The following is a 19,236-nucleotide window of genomic DNA, read 5'->3' as shown; positions in this document are numbered from 1 at the left end:
TATTGGAACTTCTGTCTTGGTTCCCGCAAGACAGAGGGTAAAATGTGTAGGAATGTGAGCGCAGACAGGTGTCGGTGCTTGAACGGCAGGAGCAGAAACACAAAACTCTCTCTCTCACACACACACACACACACACACAGACACACACACACACACACACACACACACACACACACACACACACACACTCTCCAACAGCAGGCCCAGACAGGAGGAGGACAGAGTGAAGGTACACACTTTTATTAGCCCTGGGTCCAGTGGACCCGAACATCCTGTATATAATATAAATGTGTGTGTGTGTGTGGGGGGGGGGGGGGGGGGGGGTACAGTGTGTGGTCATCGAAAATGTGTTCTGTTATGTTCTTCACAGAAAATGAGCCAAGGGCAATGAGTCTGAGTTTGAAAAAATAATTAATCGTATCATTGTTCCTTTGATAAAAAATGAAAACAGGGTCCCACAGACCCGAACACCATACAAGGTCTTCATCTCATGCTGAAAAAAAAGAGAAAATCCAACCTCAGAGGAAAAACACGTCCCTCATCAAGAAATATATTTTCAACAAAAACACATGTACCAGTATTTTTAGCACCCTTGGAAATTATCGTAACTGAAGCATGTTTCCCATTTAAATTGGACATTTTTAAGTTAACAGGTGTGTGTGGCATACCGAGAACACTTCTTGTGCGGTGTTCCTGGTATGCAGTGGTTATCCATCCATTGTTCATAACTGCTTATCCTGTGCAGGGTCGCAAGCAAGCTGGAGCCTGTCCCAGCTGATTATGGGCGAGAGGCAGGGTACACCCTGGACAAGTCGCCAGATCATCGCAGGGCTGCACACAGAGACAAACAACCGTTCACACTCACATTCACACCTACGGTCAATTTAGAGCCACCAATTAGCCTAACCTGCATGTCTTTGGACTGTAAGGGAAACCGGAGCACCCAGAGGAAACCCATGCAGACATGGGGAGAACATGCAAACTCCACACAGAAAGGCCCCTGTCAGCTGCTGGGCTTGAACCCAGAACCTTCTTGCTGTGAGGCGACAGTGCTAACGACTACACCACCGTGCTGCCCGATGCAGTGGTTAGTACTTACCAAAAGTGGTCTAAGGAAGGACAACCAGTGAATCGGTGACAGGTTCATGGGTGTCGAAGGCTCATTCATTCGCATGGGGCACAAAGGCTAGCCCATATGATCCAGTCCTACAGAACAGCTACTGTAGCACAAACTACTGAAAAAGTTAATGCTCTTCTGTGGGATTGAACTAGCTAGCCTTTGTACCCCAGGTGAATGAGCCTTCGACACCCATGACCCTGTCAGTGGTTCACCAGTTGTCCTTCCTTGCACCACTTTTGGTAGGTACTAACCACTGCATACCGGGAACACCCCACAGGATGTGCCATTTTGGAGATGATCAGACCCAGTCATATAGCCATCACAATTTGGCCCTTGTCAAAGTCACTCAGATCCTTACGCTTGGTCATTTCTCCTGCTTCCAACACACCAATTTTGAGAACTGACTGTTCTCTTGCCACCTAATATATCCCACCCCTTAACAGGTACCACTGTAGCAACATAATCAATGTAATTCACTTTACTTGTCAGTGTTTTTAATTTTACAGCTTTAAATATTATATATATATATATATATATATATATATATATATATATATATATATATATATTTAACAGTTATTCCACGAAATCGACGAGGTGCGTAGCATCGAGTTGGCTACGGTATAAGCCATGTATGATGAGATTGAGTGGAATAACTGTTGTATTCTATCCACATTCACTGGATTTTGAGAAACAGAGCATTTTTATTTTTTGCAAATTCGATAAATAAAAACTTTATTCAAAATGTTCGACAAAATAATTTCCGCTTAGAATGTAAACAAACCAGTGAAATGACAGGAGCAATTTGTGAAAAATGCTATAATAATAATAATAATAATAATAATTCTTGAAAATAAAAAAAGATACATTCTTTCCATCAAATATTTTTATTCCATATTTTGTTACTTTTTGTATTGGGGGGGGGGGGGGGGTCCTTCTTCTTTAGGGTTTTTTGGTGGTTGGCAAACCAACTGAAAGGTGCATTACTGCCACCAACTGGGCTGGAGTGTGCAACAGGCGATGGGGGGGGGGAAGACTATATTCTTTTAGCTATTTCTGTTTCTTTTAAATATTTGCTTTCGAGTAGTTTTTATTTCGTCCTCAGTTGGGTCAGCAACACGTGCCACCATTTTGTTTTTCTCTACGCACAGTATATGAGCTAACAGCCTTGCAGTAGAGTAGCCAATCAGAGTGCACAATTGCTCATATCCAATGAATGTGGATAGTTTGTTTGTTTGTTTGTTTATTTATTGGTGTTGAGGTCTGTGCAGGACAGTGAAGTTCCTCAATGCTAAACTTGGAAAACCATGCCTTCACTGAGCTCGTTTTGTGTACAGGGACTTTGTGATGTTAAAACAGGTTTGGGCTCCTTCGTTCCAGTGAAAGGAAATTGTAATGTTCCAGCATACAAAGACATTCTAGACAATTATGAATGCTTAAAATTTTGTGGCAACATTTTAGGGAAGACCCACATATGGGTGTGATACACATACTTTTGGCGATATAGTGTAACTCTGAAAAAGCAAAAAGCAATGTACGTATGATATTTATGCAAAAGCAACTATATTTGTAGCAGGTGCATGGTTATAAACACTGCTACTGTCATTAGCCTTCATGAACTCTGTTGTTGAGCCACATTTTGGTAATAATGCCATAAAAACACAAAGGACAAAATGAATATGTTTTCTTGTTACACCCTTGAAAATTCTCATGGAAACCAACCCAGTTTGGATGGTTTAAGAACCCAGTGCTCATAAATATTGGACAGAATGCATGCTGGGTTAATTTAATCCAACTGGTTGGTAAATCCAGTGTTATTATAATGCTGGGTTGTGTATTATCTCTGATTGTGAATAATAATAATAAATAATAATAAAGCGGCTAGAGATAATGATATGAGATGAACAATAACAATAATAATAAAAGGAGATAAAGATGTAATTGCAAATGTATGATTTAAGCAAAATGCATAAATTCATTAGAATGAATTAAATTCAAGATATTACAAAAGTAATTAAGAACAATTAGATATTCAAAATCATTCTTGCAGTATGGTTTATAGGCAAATGTATCATGTCATAACATTTTTAATTGCAATGAAAAAATTTCTGAAAATGTTAAAGGGATAGTTCGGGATTTTTGACATGAATCTATATGGTATCCCCGTCAGCAGTGTTGTGCATCCACACTGACTTACCCCCGACAGTGTTCTGTGAGCCTAGATATTGTACAGTGTTGGTCAGTGCACAAGTAGTTCCGGCAGGTTTCCTGGGGTCTGCAAAGTAACACGTTTTTCTTCTCAAAACAGCTCGTGTTCGAATGAGTGATTTATTAGCATAACAAAACCCTTGTAGTCCAAAAAGTCACACCTTGTAATTGCTTGGGGCTACTTTCTCTCAATAGCGATCAGTGCGCGCCGTCACTGTTAACAGTTGTGTGCGAGCTAGCCAACAACTTTCATTAGTTGTTCGACAGTGTTTAGCAGCAGCAAATTGCTTTCCTCCTCAGTATACAAGTGCGCTTCCATGGCAGGGAAAAAGAAACTACCACTGCTGCCTATGTAGTGCCCTATTTATACAAATAGGAGTCATTCAGGATTCAGCCATGACACGGAGCAAAAACATGGCTGAATCCTGAATGACTCCTATTTGTATAAATAGGGCACTACATAGGCAGCAGTGGTAGTTTCTTTTTCCCTGCCATGGAAGCGCACTTGTATACTGAGGAGGAAAGCAATTTGCTGCTGCTAAACACTGTCGAACAACTAATGAAAGTTGTTGGCTAGCTCGCACACAACTGTTAACAGTGACAGCGCGCACTGATCGCTATTGAGAGAAAGTAGCCCCAAGCAATTACAAGGTGTGACTTTTTGGACTACAAGGGTTTTGTTATGCTAATAAATCACTCATTCGAACACGAGCTGTTTTGAGAAGAAAAACGTGTTACTTTGCAGACCCCAGGAAACCTGCCGGAACTACTTGTGCACTGACCAACACTGTACAATATCTAGGCTCACAGAACACTGTCGGGGGTAAGTCAGTGTGGATGCACAACACTGCTGACGGGGATACCATATAGATTCATGTCAAAAATCCCGAACTATCCCTTTAATGAGGCCTCGTCTTTCAATAATGTTGACACGGATGACAGCATGGTGCAATTTATTCTAGCTGTAAAATTATTTCTTAATGAACAGCAGCTTGCTGGGCAATAAAATGTGGTTAGCGCTGTCGCCTCACAGCAAGAGGGTCCGGGTTCGAGCCCCGTGGCCGGTGAGTGCCTTTCTGTGCAGAGTTTGCATGTTCTCCCCGTGTCCGCGTGGGTTTCCTCCGGGTGCTCCAGTTTCCCCCACAGTCCAAAGACATGCAGGTTAGGTTAACTGGTGACTCTAAATTGACCGTAGGTGTGAATGTGAGTGTGAATGGTTGTCTGTGTCTATTGCCCCTTTTCCACCAAAGCAGTTCCAGGGCTGGTTCGGGGCCAGTGCTTAGTTTGGAACCGGGTTTTCTGTTTCCACTGACAAAGAACTGGCTCTGGGGCCAGAAAAACCGGTTCCAGGCTAGCACCAACTCTCTGCTGGGCCAGAGGAAAGAACCGCTTACGTCAGCGGGGGGGCGGAGTTGTTAAGACCAACAACAATAACAAGACCGCGAAAGATCACCATTTTTAAGTGACGAGAAGCAGCAGCTGTACAAATGCGAAGTCATCCATTATTATTATTGTTGTTGTTGTTGCTGCTGCTGCTTCTTCTGTGTTTTTGCTTTGATATTCGCGCCAAGGTTTATGCAAATGTAGCGACGTAACTGACGTATACAGCGACGTAACTGACATATACAGCGACGTAATGACGTGGCTTCCCTTAGCACCGTGAGCTATGGAAAAGCAAACTGGTTCTCAGCTGGCTCGCAAGTTGAACGAGTTGTGAACCAGCACCAGCACTGGCCCTGAACCAGCCCTGGAACTGATTCGGTGGAAAAGGGCTATATGTGTCAGCCCTGTGATGACCTGGTGACTTGCCCAGGGTGTACCCTGCCTCTCACCCGTAGTCAGCTGGGATAGGCTCCAGCTTGCCTGTGACCCTGTAGACCAGGATAAAGCAGCTAGAGATAATGAGATGAGATATTTATATCTATATTAATTTTTATACTAATTTCGTGCAAGAGTGTCACACCTGCATACCTTGGGCATTTAATAAATCGTTTGTATTTGGGTGGTTCGTGGCTGAGGTTATCTTTGTTAAAGTCACTGAGCACAATAACTAGGGAGTCTGGGTTAGTCAGTTCCACACTCAGCCAGCATGCGCTGTGCATTCTGCATGTTAGCCTGCAGTGGAACGTGAACCAGAATGAATTAAGCGAACTCACGAGGGGGAGTAGAAGGGTTTACAATTAATGGAAAATGATTCCAGGTCAGGAGATCAGTGCTGCAGGATCACAGACACATCAATACACCAGCTACTTTTTACATAAAAACAAATAGTGCCACCCTTTGTTTTACTGGGGAGATTCATGTTACGGTCCGCTCTGAAAAGTTGGAAGCTGGCCAGCTGCAGCGCAGAGTCTGGTATGAGTCCACATAGCCACATCTCTGTGAAGCATGAAACAGAAGTTGAAGAAAAGTCCCTGTTTCTCCCCAACAGCAGCTGTAGTTCATCCAGTTTATTGCACAATGAGTGCACGTTGGAGAGAAATATCGCAGGTTGCAGGAGGTGCATAAGCACACTGTGGCAGCGGGGACGTGGTCAAGCGCCGGTCTGTGACAGGAGGGTGGAGCCAGGGAAGGTGAGTGGCAGAATCGCTACACCTGACGGTAATTAACCTGTGTTTTGTGTGTGTTTTCTCCAGTAAACCGCTCCCAATTTAAGGAGGCTGAGAGAGAGAGCAGAGGGAGCGCGACCCGGGCTTGGAGGAAGAGTGTGTGTGTCTGAGAGTGCGTGTGCTTACGTTGCCTAGACTGAAAAGTTGGGGAAAATAAATAAGCCTTCTCTACCTCCAAAACGTTGTCCTGCCGTCCTCTGTGCTCCACCCACACATTGTTCGCGCTACAGTGGTGCCGAAACCCGGGAAAGGTGGAGCACCAGTCCTGCAGCTCCATGGAATCCTCCCCGTTCGCGGACTTGGTCCACGCCCTCGCCACGGCTCAGCAGAGCCAGCACCAGGCACTCGTCATGCTCCGAAAGGAGCAGGAGCGCCGCTTCGAAGCCCTGGTGCTGGCCCAGCAGGAAGATCGAGAGGCGTTCCGGCGTCTCCTCGCGTCGGCGGGGTCCACCAGTGCCCCGGCCGCGGGCCCGTCTCCCCGCACCTTGACCAAGATGGGCCCGCAGGACGACCCCGAGGCTTTCATCACCTTGTTCGAGCAGGTCGCCGAAGCCTCGGGGTGGCCGATGGAGCAGCGCGCGGCGCGCCTCCTCCCCCTCCTGACGGGAGAGGCGCAGCTGGCCGCACTACAGCTCCCCGCCGACCGCCGGCTGGCCTACGCCGACCTTCGCCGGGCCGTCCTCCAGTGCGTGGGGCGCATGCCGGAGCAGCAGCGTCAGCGCTTCCACGCGCTGTGGATGGAGGAAGTCGGCAGCCCGTTCGCGTTTGGCCAGCAGCTCCGGGATGCCTGCTGGCGGTGGCTGAGGGCCGAAGATCGCAATGCCGAGGGAATCATCGACCAGGTGGTGCTGGAACAGTTCATCGCCCGCTTACCAGCCGGAACCGCGGAGTGGGTCCAGTGCCACCGCCCGGCGTCGCTGGATCAGGCCGTAGGACTGGCGGAGGATCATCTGGCGGCTGTTCCGGTGGCAGGACAACGGATGACAGCGTCTTCTCTCTCCTCTTCTCTCTCTCTTTCTCCCCCCCCGTGTCCCGTCCTCGCCCCATTCCCCCACCATGGAGGCGGGGGCCGGCTCCACCCCAGCCGGCCTGCCGCACCCATGGTGCCCTCCCGTTTTTCCCTTCTGTGTCTGTCTCTCCCCCCCCCTCAGGTGAGTGAGCCCCCGAACACAGCTGCAGAGGGAAGGCCCGGGCCAGTTTGCTGGCGCTGCGGGGAACCGGGCCACCTGCAGCAACAGTCTGCAGTGATGGAGGTGGGGGTGGTGGTGCGGATCCCCGACGTGCCAGAAGCTGCCCTCGATCGGGCCGGAACGTATCGCATACCGGTAAGTGTACAAGGGGCTACATATCAGGCGTTGGTGGATTCAGGTTGCAATCAGACCTCGATCCGCTAAAGCCTGGTGCAAGACGAGGCATTGGGGGGAGTACAAGGGGTGAAGGTGTTGTGTGTGCACGGGGATATTCACAGCTACCCGTTGGTGTCGGTCCACATACATTTCAGAGGGGAAAAATTGATAGTGAAGGCAGCAGTTAATCCTCGCCTTACCCACTCTTTGATCTTGGGGACTGATTGGCCGGGATTTCGGGGTTTAATGGCATGCCTAGTAAAGAGTGGGTCCTGCCGGTTGACAGGGGAAGGTCCCGGTGTCACTTTGGCTGGAGCTGCGGTTGCAGAGCCGTCTACGTCATCTCCGCGACAGAGCGAGGAGCCGCCGGCCCCTCCTCTTTCTGTTGGGGAATCCCTCGCGGATTTCCCACTGGAACAATCGCGAGACGAAACCCTGCGACATGCGTTTGACCAAGTGAGAGTAATCGATGGTCAAACGCTCCAGCCGAACGCCACCCCGTCCTTCCCCTATTTTTCCATTTTGAAGGATAGGTTATACCGAGTGACGCAGGACACTCAGACGAAAGAGTGAGTCACCCAGTTGTTAATTCCAAAGAGCCACCGGGAATTGATATTCCAGGCGGCTCACTTTAATCCCATGGCTGGACACCTCAGGCAGGATAAGACACTCGCCCGGATAATGGCCCGATTCTATTGGCCGGGGATTCGCGGCGACGTCCGGAAGTGGTGTACGGCGTGCCACGAATGCCAGTTAGTAAATCCAGCGGCCATTCCAAAAGCGCCCTTGCGCCCCCTACCATTAATCGAGACCCCGTTCGAAAGAATTGGGATGGATCTCGTTGGGCCATTAGATCGGTCAACACGAGGGTACCGCTTTATATTAGTTCTGGTGGACTATGCAACGCGATACCCGGAAGCGGTGCCTCTTCGCAATATCTCAGCACGCAGTATTGCAGAGACCCTCTTCCACGTCATCTCCCGGGTTGGAATCCTGAAAGAGATTCTGACTGACCAAGGCACCTCGTTTATGTCATGAACACTGAGCGAACTGTATGGGCTACTGGGTATTAAGCCGATCCGCACCAGCATTTATCACCCACAGACGGACGGTTTAGTTGAACGGTTCAATCGCACCCTCAAGAATATTATCAAAAAATTCGTAAGTGAGGACGCACGTAACTGGGATAAGTGGCTCGAACCCTTGCTGTTTGCAGTGCGAGAGGTCCCCCAAGCCTCCACGGGGTTCTCCCCATTTGAATTATTATATGGGCGTAAGCCACGCGGCATCTTAGATGTACTGCGGGAAAATTGGGAGGAGGGACCTTCACAGAGCAAAAACGAAATTCAGTACGTTATGGATCTGCGTGCAAAACTCCACACGCTCACCCACCTAACTCAGGAGAATTTGCGGCAGGCCCAGGAACGACAAACCCGCCTGTACAACAAGGGCACGCGCCTTAGAGAGTTCACTCCGGGAGATAAGGTACTCGTCCTGTTGCCCACGTCGAGCTCCAAATTAATCGCCAAGTGGCAAGGACCCTTTGAGGTCACACGGCGAGTCGGGGACGTCGACTATGAGGTAAGGCGAACGGACAGGGAAGGGGCACTACAGATCTACCACCTCAATCTGCTGAAACTCTGGAACGAGGAGGTCCTCGTGGCGTTGGTGTCGGTAGTTCCGGAGAAGGCGGAGCTGGGGCCGGAGGTCCAAAAAGGGACATTGGCATCACGTACCTCTCCGGTCCCCTGTGGAGACCACCTCTCCCCGACCCAACTCACGGAGGTCGCCCAGTTGCAGGCCGAGTTTTCGGCTGTGTTCTCGCCCCTGCCCGGTCGCACTAACCTCATAGAACACCACATAGAGGCACCCCCAGGGGTGGTAGTGCGTAGCCGTCCTTATAGATTACCCGAACACAAAAAAAAGGTGGTTCGGGAAGAACTTCAGGCCATGCTCGAAATGGGCATCGTCGAGGAGTCCCACAGTGACTGGAGCAGCCCGGTGGTCTTGGTTCCCAAGGCCGACGGCTCGGTCCGGTTCTGTGTGGACTATAGAAAAGTCAACGCGGTGTCTAAATTCGACGCGTGCCCAATGCCTCGTATTGATGAGCTGCTCGATCGACTAGGCACGGCTCGCTTTTACTCGACACTGGATTTGACGAAGGGATATTGGCAGATCCCCTTGACTCCATTATCCCGGGAAAAAACAGCCTTTTCCACACCGTTCGGCTTACACCAGTTCGTCACACTTCCGTTTGGGCTGTTTGGGGCGCCCGCTACGTTTCAGCGGCTGATGGACAGGGTCCTCCGGCCCCACGCCACCTATGCGGCCGCTTACCTAGACGACATAATCATTTATAGTAATGACTGGCAGCGGCACCTGCAACACCTGAGGGCTGTCCTTAGGTCGCTGAGGTGGGCGGGGCTCACTGCCAACCCGAAGAAGTGTGCGATTGGGCGGGTGGAAGTACGGTATCTGGGCTTCCACTTGGGTAACGGGCAGGTGCGTCCCCAAATTAATAAGACAGCAGCGATTGCGGCCTGCCCGAGGCCCAAGACCAAAAAGGGGGTGAGACAGTTTCTGGGGCTGGCTGGCTACTATCGTAGGTTTATACCTAATTATTCGGACGTCACCAGCCCGCTGACTGACCTCACTAAAAAGGGGGCGCCAGATCCGGTCCAGTGGACGGAGCAGTGCCAGCGGGCTTTCTCTGAGGTAAAGGCTGCACTGTGTGGGGGGCCACTTTTACACTCCCCTGACTTCTCTTTCCCTTTTTTGTTGCAGACGGATGCATCGGACAGAGGGCTGGGGGCCGTTTTGTCCCAGCAGGTGGAGGGGGAGGATCGCCCAGTCCTATACATCAGCCGGAAGCTGTCAGTGCATGAGGGGCGCTACAGCACAATTGAGAAGGAGTGCCTGGCGATCAAGTGGGCGGTCCTCGCCCTCCGTTACTACCTGCTGGGGCGCTCTTTCACCCTCTGTTCGGACCATGCGCCCCTCCAGTGGCTCCACCGCATGAAGGATGCCAACGCGCGGATCACCCGTTGGTATCTGGCACTCCAACCCTTCAACTTCAAGGTGGTCCACAGGCCGGGGGCGCAGATGGTCGTGGCGGACTTCCTCTCCCGTCAAGGGGGGGGGGGGGGGGGAGTCGGCTGCGGGCCGGACGGGCGCCCGGCCTGAGTCGGGCGGTGGGGGTATGTGGCAGTGGGGGCGTGGTCAAGCGAAGGTGAGTGGCAGAATCGCTACACCTGACGGTAATTAACCTGTGTTTTGTGTGTGTTTTCCCCAGTAAACCGCTCCCTATTTAAGGAGGCTGAGAGAGAGCAGAGGGAGCGCGACCCGGGCTTGGAGGAAGAGTGTGTGTGTCTGAGAGTGCGTGTGCTTACGTTGCCTAGACTGAAAAGTTGGGGAAAATAAATAAGCCTTCTCTACCTCCAAAACGTTGTCCTGCCGTCCTCTGTGCTCCACCCACACATTGTTCGCGCTACACACACCAGTGTGTTTCCCTCACCTCTGGCATCTCACTGAGCAAGCAAAGGTGAGAGCACCTTTGATCAGAATGTCCAGTATTTCCACAGATGACACCAGAAAAGCATGCTTGAGTTACAACAATGTTTCGGTAGGTGGTAAGTGTCAAAGTAACATTCACATGAATCCACAAGGCTATCCTTCACTCCCTATACTCATCAATGAGCCTTAGCAACCCAGGACCCTGTCGCCGGTTCATTGGTAGTCCTTCCTTGAACCACTTTTGTTCGGTACTAACCACTGCATGCCAGGAACACCCCATAAGGCCTGCTGTTTTGGAGATGCTCAGACTCGGTCATCTCGCCATCACAATTTGGCCCTTGTCAGATTCGCTCAGATCCTTATGCTTGGTCATTTCTCCTGCTTCTAACACATCAACCTGAAGAACTGACTGTTCTCTTGCTGCTTAATATATCCCACCCCTTGACAGATGCCACTGGAATGAGATAATCAAATGTTATTCACGTCACCTGTCAGTGCTTTTAACATTATGGCTGATCAGTGTATTCCATCACCAACACTTCTGATTCAACATAAACACTGCAAAAAATGATTTCTTGTTGAGAGAAAATATCTTTAATATGGGTGAATTTATCTATTATTTCTTATTAGAAGTTTACTAGAACTCAAATATAAGATTATTTAGCTTACTTTGAGACGCTTTTACTAATTTCAAGCCTTAAATTTTCTTATTCTATTGGCAGATAATTTTGCTCATTTTAAGCATTCAATTCTAGAAAGAAGCAAAATTATCTGCCAATAGAATAAGAAAATTTAAGGCTTGAAATTAGTAAAAGTGTCTCAAAGTAAGCTAAATAATCTTACATTTGAGTTCTAGTAAACTTCTAATAAGAAATAATAGATAAATTCACCCATATTAAAGATATTTTCTCTCAACAAGAAATCATTTTTTGCAGTGAACATTAATTAATCGAACCATGTGGGCTCGTTGTTTTTATCAAATGCCTGGTTGTGTTAATTTATGCTTATGCAATCACAGACATTTTGACAACATCGTCCTTGTTCTGTGTCAGCAAACAATCACCCCCCCCCCCCCCTTCATTATGTGATGTTGAAAAGAAATTGGGCGATTCAGTGACATATTAATTGTCATTTTCTGAAAAGACAAAGAAATCCAGTTCAAGGCTTGCTTAACAATCAGCATTTAAGCAGCACTTAGTGCTTAGTGGGGGGGGGGGGGGGGATATGACAAAATATCACATCATGATTCTCAAAGGTATTTCTGCTTTACATTATTTAAATCATGCCACAAATTGGCAGAAATATAGTAGCATTGCATTTAAAACAAGAGCACTCTGAGAGCACAATATCCCCCACTGGCAACTCAGCCATAACTCTGGTAAAATGTAACGGAATTGAATGAAATTGCAATATGTGTATTACCAACCTATAACAAAGAATCCTGTCAAGTTTTGTGAAATTCCTCCAAAAATTATGAGAGGAGTTGAGTTCAGAAGGTGAGCACCCTTCCCGGGACAGACGGACAGACATCGCGACGACATAATCCCCCTTCAGGTCTTTCAGCCAGCGAGGGATAAAAATTGTGCAGGAAGTTGATTTCAGAAAGTAAGCACACCTTGATGAAATTGCCAAAGTACAAGTTTGTTAATAATCAAGGGCATAACTCTGGTAAAATTTGCCCAAATTAAATGAAATTTCAATACGTGTATAACTGTCATATAACAAGTTTGGTGAAATTCGTGAAAAAATCTGGTGAAATTTGGTGAAACTTTTTTGCCAAGTTTGGTGAAATTCCTCCACAAACTGTGAGAGGAGTTGATTTCAGAAGAACATACACCCTCATGAAATTGTCAAAGTACGAGTTATTGAATCAAGGGTCAAAACTCTGGTAAAGTTTTCACAAACGAAATTAAATCGCAATCTGCGTATTACCGTCATATAACAAGGCTTTTTGGCAAGCTTCGAGAAATTCGTTAAAAAATTGTGAGAGGAGTTGATGTCAGAAGGTGAGCACACCTTCATGAAATTGTGAAAGTACAAAGTTAGCCAAGGGCTGTAACTCTCTGGTAAAATGTGACCGAATTTAACGAAATTACAATATACGTATTACCGACATATGACAAAGAATCCTGCCAAGTTTGGTGAAATCCCTCCAAAAATTGTGAGAGGAGTTGATTTCAGAAGGTGAGTACCCTTCCTGGGATGGACGGATGGACGTCGCCACGACATAATCCCTCTTCGGGCCTTTCGACCAGTGGGGGATAAAAACTGCTACAAATGATACATTTTTTTCTTAAAGAAACTGAAAAGGGAGCATTTTGTTTAAAAAAAATCTGACAGTGTTAAAGATTAAATACAACATTTTAACATTCAGTGAGTTTGTACATAAAAAAATCATTTAAAAAGATCTTATGGAACAGTAAGTCCCAAGGTCACTTTATTTATTTATTTATGCTTAATAACTACTATTTCAGAAGAAGAGCTTTGAGAAGTGCACTAATGCGTGTCTATAGGTTTTTGTGAATCAGGGAGTCATGGTCTTCGGTGCAGTGTTGATCTCAGAGACACAGTCAAAGCAATGCAGTGATGAATGTACCTTTGGGAAAACTGTGACTGGTAAAACCTTTCTTTCAGTAAGATAATGGCCATCCAAACACACTGCAAACATCATTAAGACCTCCTTGGAGTGAAAATCCGATAGGATTTACAGAATTAAATCCGCCACCTCAGACCTCCGACATCAACTGATCAGAAGCTCAGGAACACTTGGCAGGTAAAAGCAGCTATAAGTTCTTCATAAAGCTTTTAAAGAATTTAGTATAGCCCTACTTCAGTGGTGCATTTGAAATGAGGATAGATGTCTACCTTTAGAAAATATTAATCGCTTAATACTAGACCTGCTCTGTTTTTTAATCATTTAGATTGCTCGCTTGAAGTCAGCATGCAGTTATAATTACTGAACAAACAAACATTCTTATTCATGGTCTTATTCACAACATGATTTTTTTAATAAGACCTGGATGGATGGATGGATGGATGGATGGATGGATGGATGGATTCTGACACTATGCTTCTTTTCAAACACCTACATGTTGTGGGTCTTGGTTTCCTGAAGGTCTTTCTGTCAATGTTTTGCATCATTATTCAGAGAATAATGCTAGAAGAGGTTTAATAAATAATTGATCTTGTTTTTCATGTGAGGATGCGTCGGAGGGTACACTTAACAGGCATCAAGTTACAAGCATTTTCAGAAGCAGGTTTACCACATGACCATCACTATAATGTGTCCAGTGTGACATAGCACACATGAGAGAAACTAGTTTTTAAAATGCACTCACATCATTCTGAAGAGAGTGCTCGGGTGTCTTCTTATCTGGGCTGATCAATTTAACCCTGCTATATCCAGGGGGGATGAAAAGGAACACAATGTTTAATCTATAGGAAAAAGACATATTTCTATCCACAAAAAAACTAATTTACTTACAAAAGCAAAAAAAAAAAAAGAAGAAATCGATTGAAAGTTTGAATTGCTTAGTCTTGCTACAGAACATTAAGTATCTCAAAACAAATAGGAAATATCTAATAAACGCTGATATACGGTATGGAACCAACAATAACAGCACATCCTAGTGTTTTATTCCTCTTATGCCACGGCCATTTGCCAACACTAACAAAATGGATTCATTAAAGAAAAGGCACATTACACATTTTATCTGATGACCGTTCCATTTAAAGGAGAACCAAAGTCATTTTTAAACATGCTTTATTTCTTAATTAACATGTTATTCAAATACGTGACTCATATTGGCAACTAATTGCAATTAAATATTATACTTATCGGCCTATTCAGTTTTTAGCCGTGTTGAATTTAGTTTGTTTGGTCCACGGCAGGTGTTGCTTATCCATACGATCTTCACGAGACTTGTGCGAGACTTCGAAACGTCAAGTGTCAGCTAGGTGTCAGTGCCGCCATTTTGAAAACTGTTTTCCAAACGAAATATTGCACAAAAACGAGTTTAAATGACGATTACTGCGTACATTTTTCAAACTTTCCTGATTGCCATCAAAACAAATAAAACGTCCGGCTTGATTACGTTAGCATTTGAAAGAGGGCGCGCGTCTTTTGACAACGTTGGCAGATGTTGGTTACTTTGATTTCCGCTGTACGTTTTACTTCTGTCCTACGATGTCTCACACAGGTCTCAACGAATCTCGTTTACGGACATCGCTGTGACATATGGACCGATATATTATGGAGCATATTTCAAACACTCAGAACCTGCTTTAGCAGCGACAAAATAGCGATCAGAAATGCATTCCGATATTTAATAAAATGAGATAAAGAGAATTTTGATAATAAAAAATTTGCCTTCAGTTCCCCTTTAATGTTATGGAACAACTAGCTATTAGCTGTCATTCCCTCATCACCCTCTCTTTTTTTTCCTTGTGAAGTTAATATAAAAAAAGCTTGTCATTTTACAAAGAAACCGCAAAGCTCTCCGTCCAGAAGATTCTTCTGTATCAGAAGAATACTGCCCTTATCAAAAAGAAGTATACTTCACGTTCATTTTATTAAGTATACTTAAATAAAGTTAAAGTATATTTCCTTAAGTATACTTTTGTGTACCAAGTATACTGATATCAATGTACTTACAGTATACTTGTAAGTAAACTAATCTAATACTTCTTGGGACTAAATTGGCCCACTTTTAGTTTATAAAAATATACTTTAAGTCTAAGAGAAGTAAAGTTTGAGTATACATTTTTGTTTGAGAAAACAATTTTGTGTTTTCCATGAAAAGTCACACTTTTATTTACCACCATAAGTTGTAAAATGAATAGAAAATATAGTCGAGACATTTTTCTGGCCATTTTGAGCATTTAATCGACCCCACAAATGTGATGCTCCAGAAACTCAATCTGCTCAAAGGAAGGTCAGTTTTATAGCTTCTCTAAAGAGCTCAACTGTTTTCAGCTGTGCTAACATGATTGTACAAGGGTTTTCTAATCATCCATTAGCCTTCTGAGGCAATGAGCAAACACATTGTACCATTAGAACACTGGAGCAGTGGCGGCTGCTGGTTTTTAAAACAGGGGAAGCCCATTTTACGCATTCATCGTAAAACCTGTAGGCTGGATATCAAAGCATAGAAAGGTGTGCCCCATTAGCATAGTGAACTAGACAACCCCACCTAGTGGCAGAAAGTATTTTTGCTTGTACATTTCATGTTATAGTCTGGCTTGCCAGGCTAGTGCCTCATATCCTTAATCAAAAATATCAAACATCCAAAAATCACTGGCTATTCAACGAAGAGCCTTGAACATCATACCCTGATATGCAACACAGAGTCTTTAACACAACACCCAGCTGTGCAACACATCCTTGAACATCTTCTGCAACACAGTCTGGAAATTCATAGCCAGGTAGGCTATGCAACACACAGAACCTTGAATATTATACCCAGGTATAACCTATAACACAGAGCCCACCATTCTCTTAACATTACTGAACAATATACACACTTCAGATTCATGAACACTATATGATGTTGACAGAATATGATGCAGAATATGATGACAGAATATGATGACAGAATATGATGCACACTATTTATACACAGATTCTGCCCTCTGCTCCTTTTCCAGAAAATGGTCTGTGACCCTGTCATACCAGCTGGTGCACACTGTATACGAGCACCTTCATCGATGGCATGTTCCACCCTGACCCTCCCCAGACAGCTAAGTCTTGCACATGAAGTGACATGCTCATTGCTTGTTTCATGCCTTTTGCAAGCCCTTTTGAAATTCACCAGGTCCCCAAACCCATCTTTTGACCAAACTAAATTTCCCTGAGAGGGCTTCATCAAAAGACATGGCCAACAGTACATTTTATTAGTCACAGGAGACCCAGTCAACCAGTTCACATTTTCATACCAAGACACCTGAAAAGACCTGTTATGACCTGCTGATTTTTGAATGAGATTAAGCTTGGGCTTTGGTCTGCCTTGCTCTTTAATTCTCACTTTCTCCTCATATGGCAGAGTGTCAAAACGTTTTGACAAAAGCATGTCCACGACGTTTGCCATTATAGCAGATAGATACCAGCTGTTAGCAGCTAGCACTGCAGATCCCAATAAGGCTCAAGCTAGCCTACAACCACGTTGATTGAACTACAAATGAAATAAATGAGTGAATTCACGAATGATCAAACTGATAGAATGGATGAAAGTTAACAGAGCACAACAAGTAATATTTACATTTATTTACAGAGTAATGTACAGAGACATCAATGAGAAGAAACATTTATATGAAAAGAAATTCGGACAGCACTTTGGCACACGACTACACTTTCTCGACATCCGCTAGGGACTGACTGATCATACTTACCGTGTTCCTCGCCGACGCCAAAGTACAGCGACCGCCCTCCTCATGTCTTTCAAACACCACCTCCAATAATCCTTTATCAGCCCGGCTTCTTGGCCCTCCCATGTCCCGTTTACCCCCAGAGATACCCGGCTTCCCTGGAAGTGACGATTTTGTCGATTTTAACCAATAACAACTAGCCGAAATTGGCTGTTCAGAGCCGTCTCGTAGACTGCAATGGATACCTGGCTGCCAGCAAAGGTGATTCTTGTAGTGAACTGCAAGTTCGTCAGACATCACTCAAATAAGTTATAGGATGACATAGGGATAGTTATGAACGTAAATACAATCTTGGGCATATATTATGTTATGCAAGTTATTGTTTTAATGAGAATTCAACGTCGTAGATGCCGCAGTTTGGGGAGAGAATTTTAGGGGAAGTTCAGCTTCCCTTGTTGTCTCTGAGAAATCACCCCTGATGTAGATATTGCACCAAAAACCAGACATTTGCAGCTAGAATAGTCATTTACCACATTAGCAATGTATAGAGTGTATTTCTGATTAGTTTAAAGTGATCTTCATTGAAAAGAACAGTGCTTTTCTTTCAAAAATAAGGAAATTTCAAAGTGACCCCAAACTTTTGTACGGTAGTGTACGTCGCTCTGGATAAGAGCATCTGCTGAATGCCTGTAATGTAATGTACAAATCAATGTGAGCCAGTGAGCCGACATTAGACTGGTACCAAAATTCAAAAAAGTGCTTATTTAAGGAGTTAAAGGCATTTTTGAGACAAAGTTGGCAAACAGTCTTATTTTGTCAATTTGGGTGTGCCGAATTCAAATCTGCAATATGCCGAGCTCTATCTGACCTCTGTTGACCTCTAGAGGTCACTGAACTTTGGGGCCGTAAGCATTGCAGCTTCTACCAAAACATAGCTTTCTCAGTCAAAGAAGCAATCAAATGCACTAGAATGATTAATTGAGTCACCACATTGCCTTGTTTCTGGTAATGTAGGGTTGCTGAATCCAAATCCTTCATTTTAAAAACTCCATTTGACCTCTGGTGACCTTTAGAGGTCATTCGACTTAACAATCAAAAAAATCACAGAATTTGCATTTTTTTTGGCTTTTTCATTTCATGAATTTGAATTTAAGAGTTAAAATCTTTCATCTGCAAACATTTGCAAGACCCCTGGTGGCATCTGGAAGTAAAAAAGCTAACATTTGATATTTTTTTGCTTGTTTTGGCTGAAATTGCCGCTAATGTAAGACTAACGCCAGGGACACATACACGCAAATTTGAACAAGCGAAGCGAACTTCGCCATTCATTCCTATGAGGGAAGCGAAGTGGGGCGAAGGCAAGCGAGCAGGGGCAAAGTGAAGCGAAAATATTCAGCCAAGTTTAATATTATGCAAATGAGGAGCGAATTTCGCCTGCGGCGGCCAATAAAATCAACAACATGAATGTTTCAATCGATTTGATTTGCCGCTACGACCTGATGACCATTGAGCTGTCAGAATGGAACACTGAATTTCGCCTCTCTTCGCTTCGCTCGTTTCGCCTGCATGTGTCCCCGGCATAACTCTTGGCACTCCATGGTACTTCCACCACTCCACCAGCAACCAATCACCAGCCACGGTCTGGCTACACCTGTTGCCACTCTCCTCATCACCCTCAGCTTTAACACCATGCCAAGAACTATGCTTATTGCAAGATTGTTGCTGCCTGCTCAAGAAGTGTATCTTGTCTGTTCAAGCCTTACCTATTTTGCCTTGTTTGAGATCCTTTTGCCATGTGAGTCTTGCCTGTGTTTTTGACCTGTTTTTGGGACATTTTGCCACGCAAACCTTGCCTGTGTTTTTGATCTGTTTTTGGGACATTCTGCCACGTGTGCCTTGCCTGTGTTTTCTGTACTGTTTTTGGAACTGTCGAGATACATGTGAAATAGAATTGTCATACATTGGCTTGTGATTGTCATGTTCCTCTAGAATTAGTCTCAGTAGACAGTACTTTGTAGGAGGGGAGAAATTGCGTAGTCCACATGGGTCTGATTGTCATGGCTCTTTTATGACCCGT

Source organism: Neoarius graeffei, chromosome 17 (genome assembly GCF_027579695.1).
Source record: "Neoarius graeffei isolate fNeoGra1 chromosome 17, fNeoGra1.pri, whole genome shotgun sequence".
In the NCBI taxonomy this organism is placed as follows: Eukaryota; Metazoa; Chordata; class Actinopteri; order Siluriformes; family Ariidae; genus Neoarius; species Neoarius graeffei.
Note: the sequence above shows the minus strand (reverse complement) of the source record.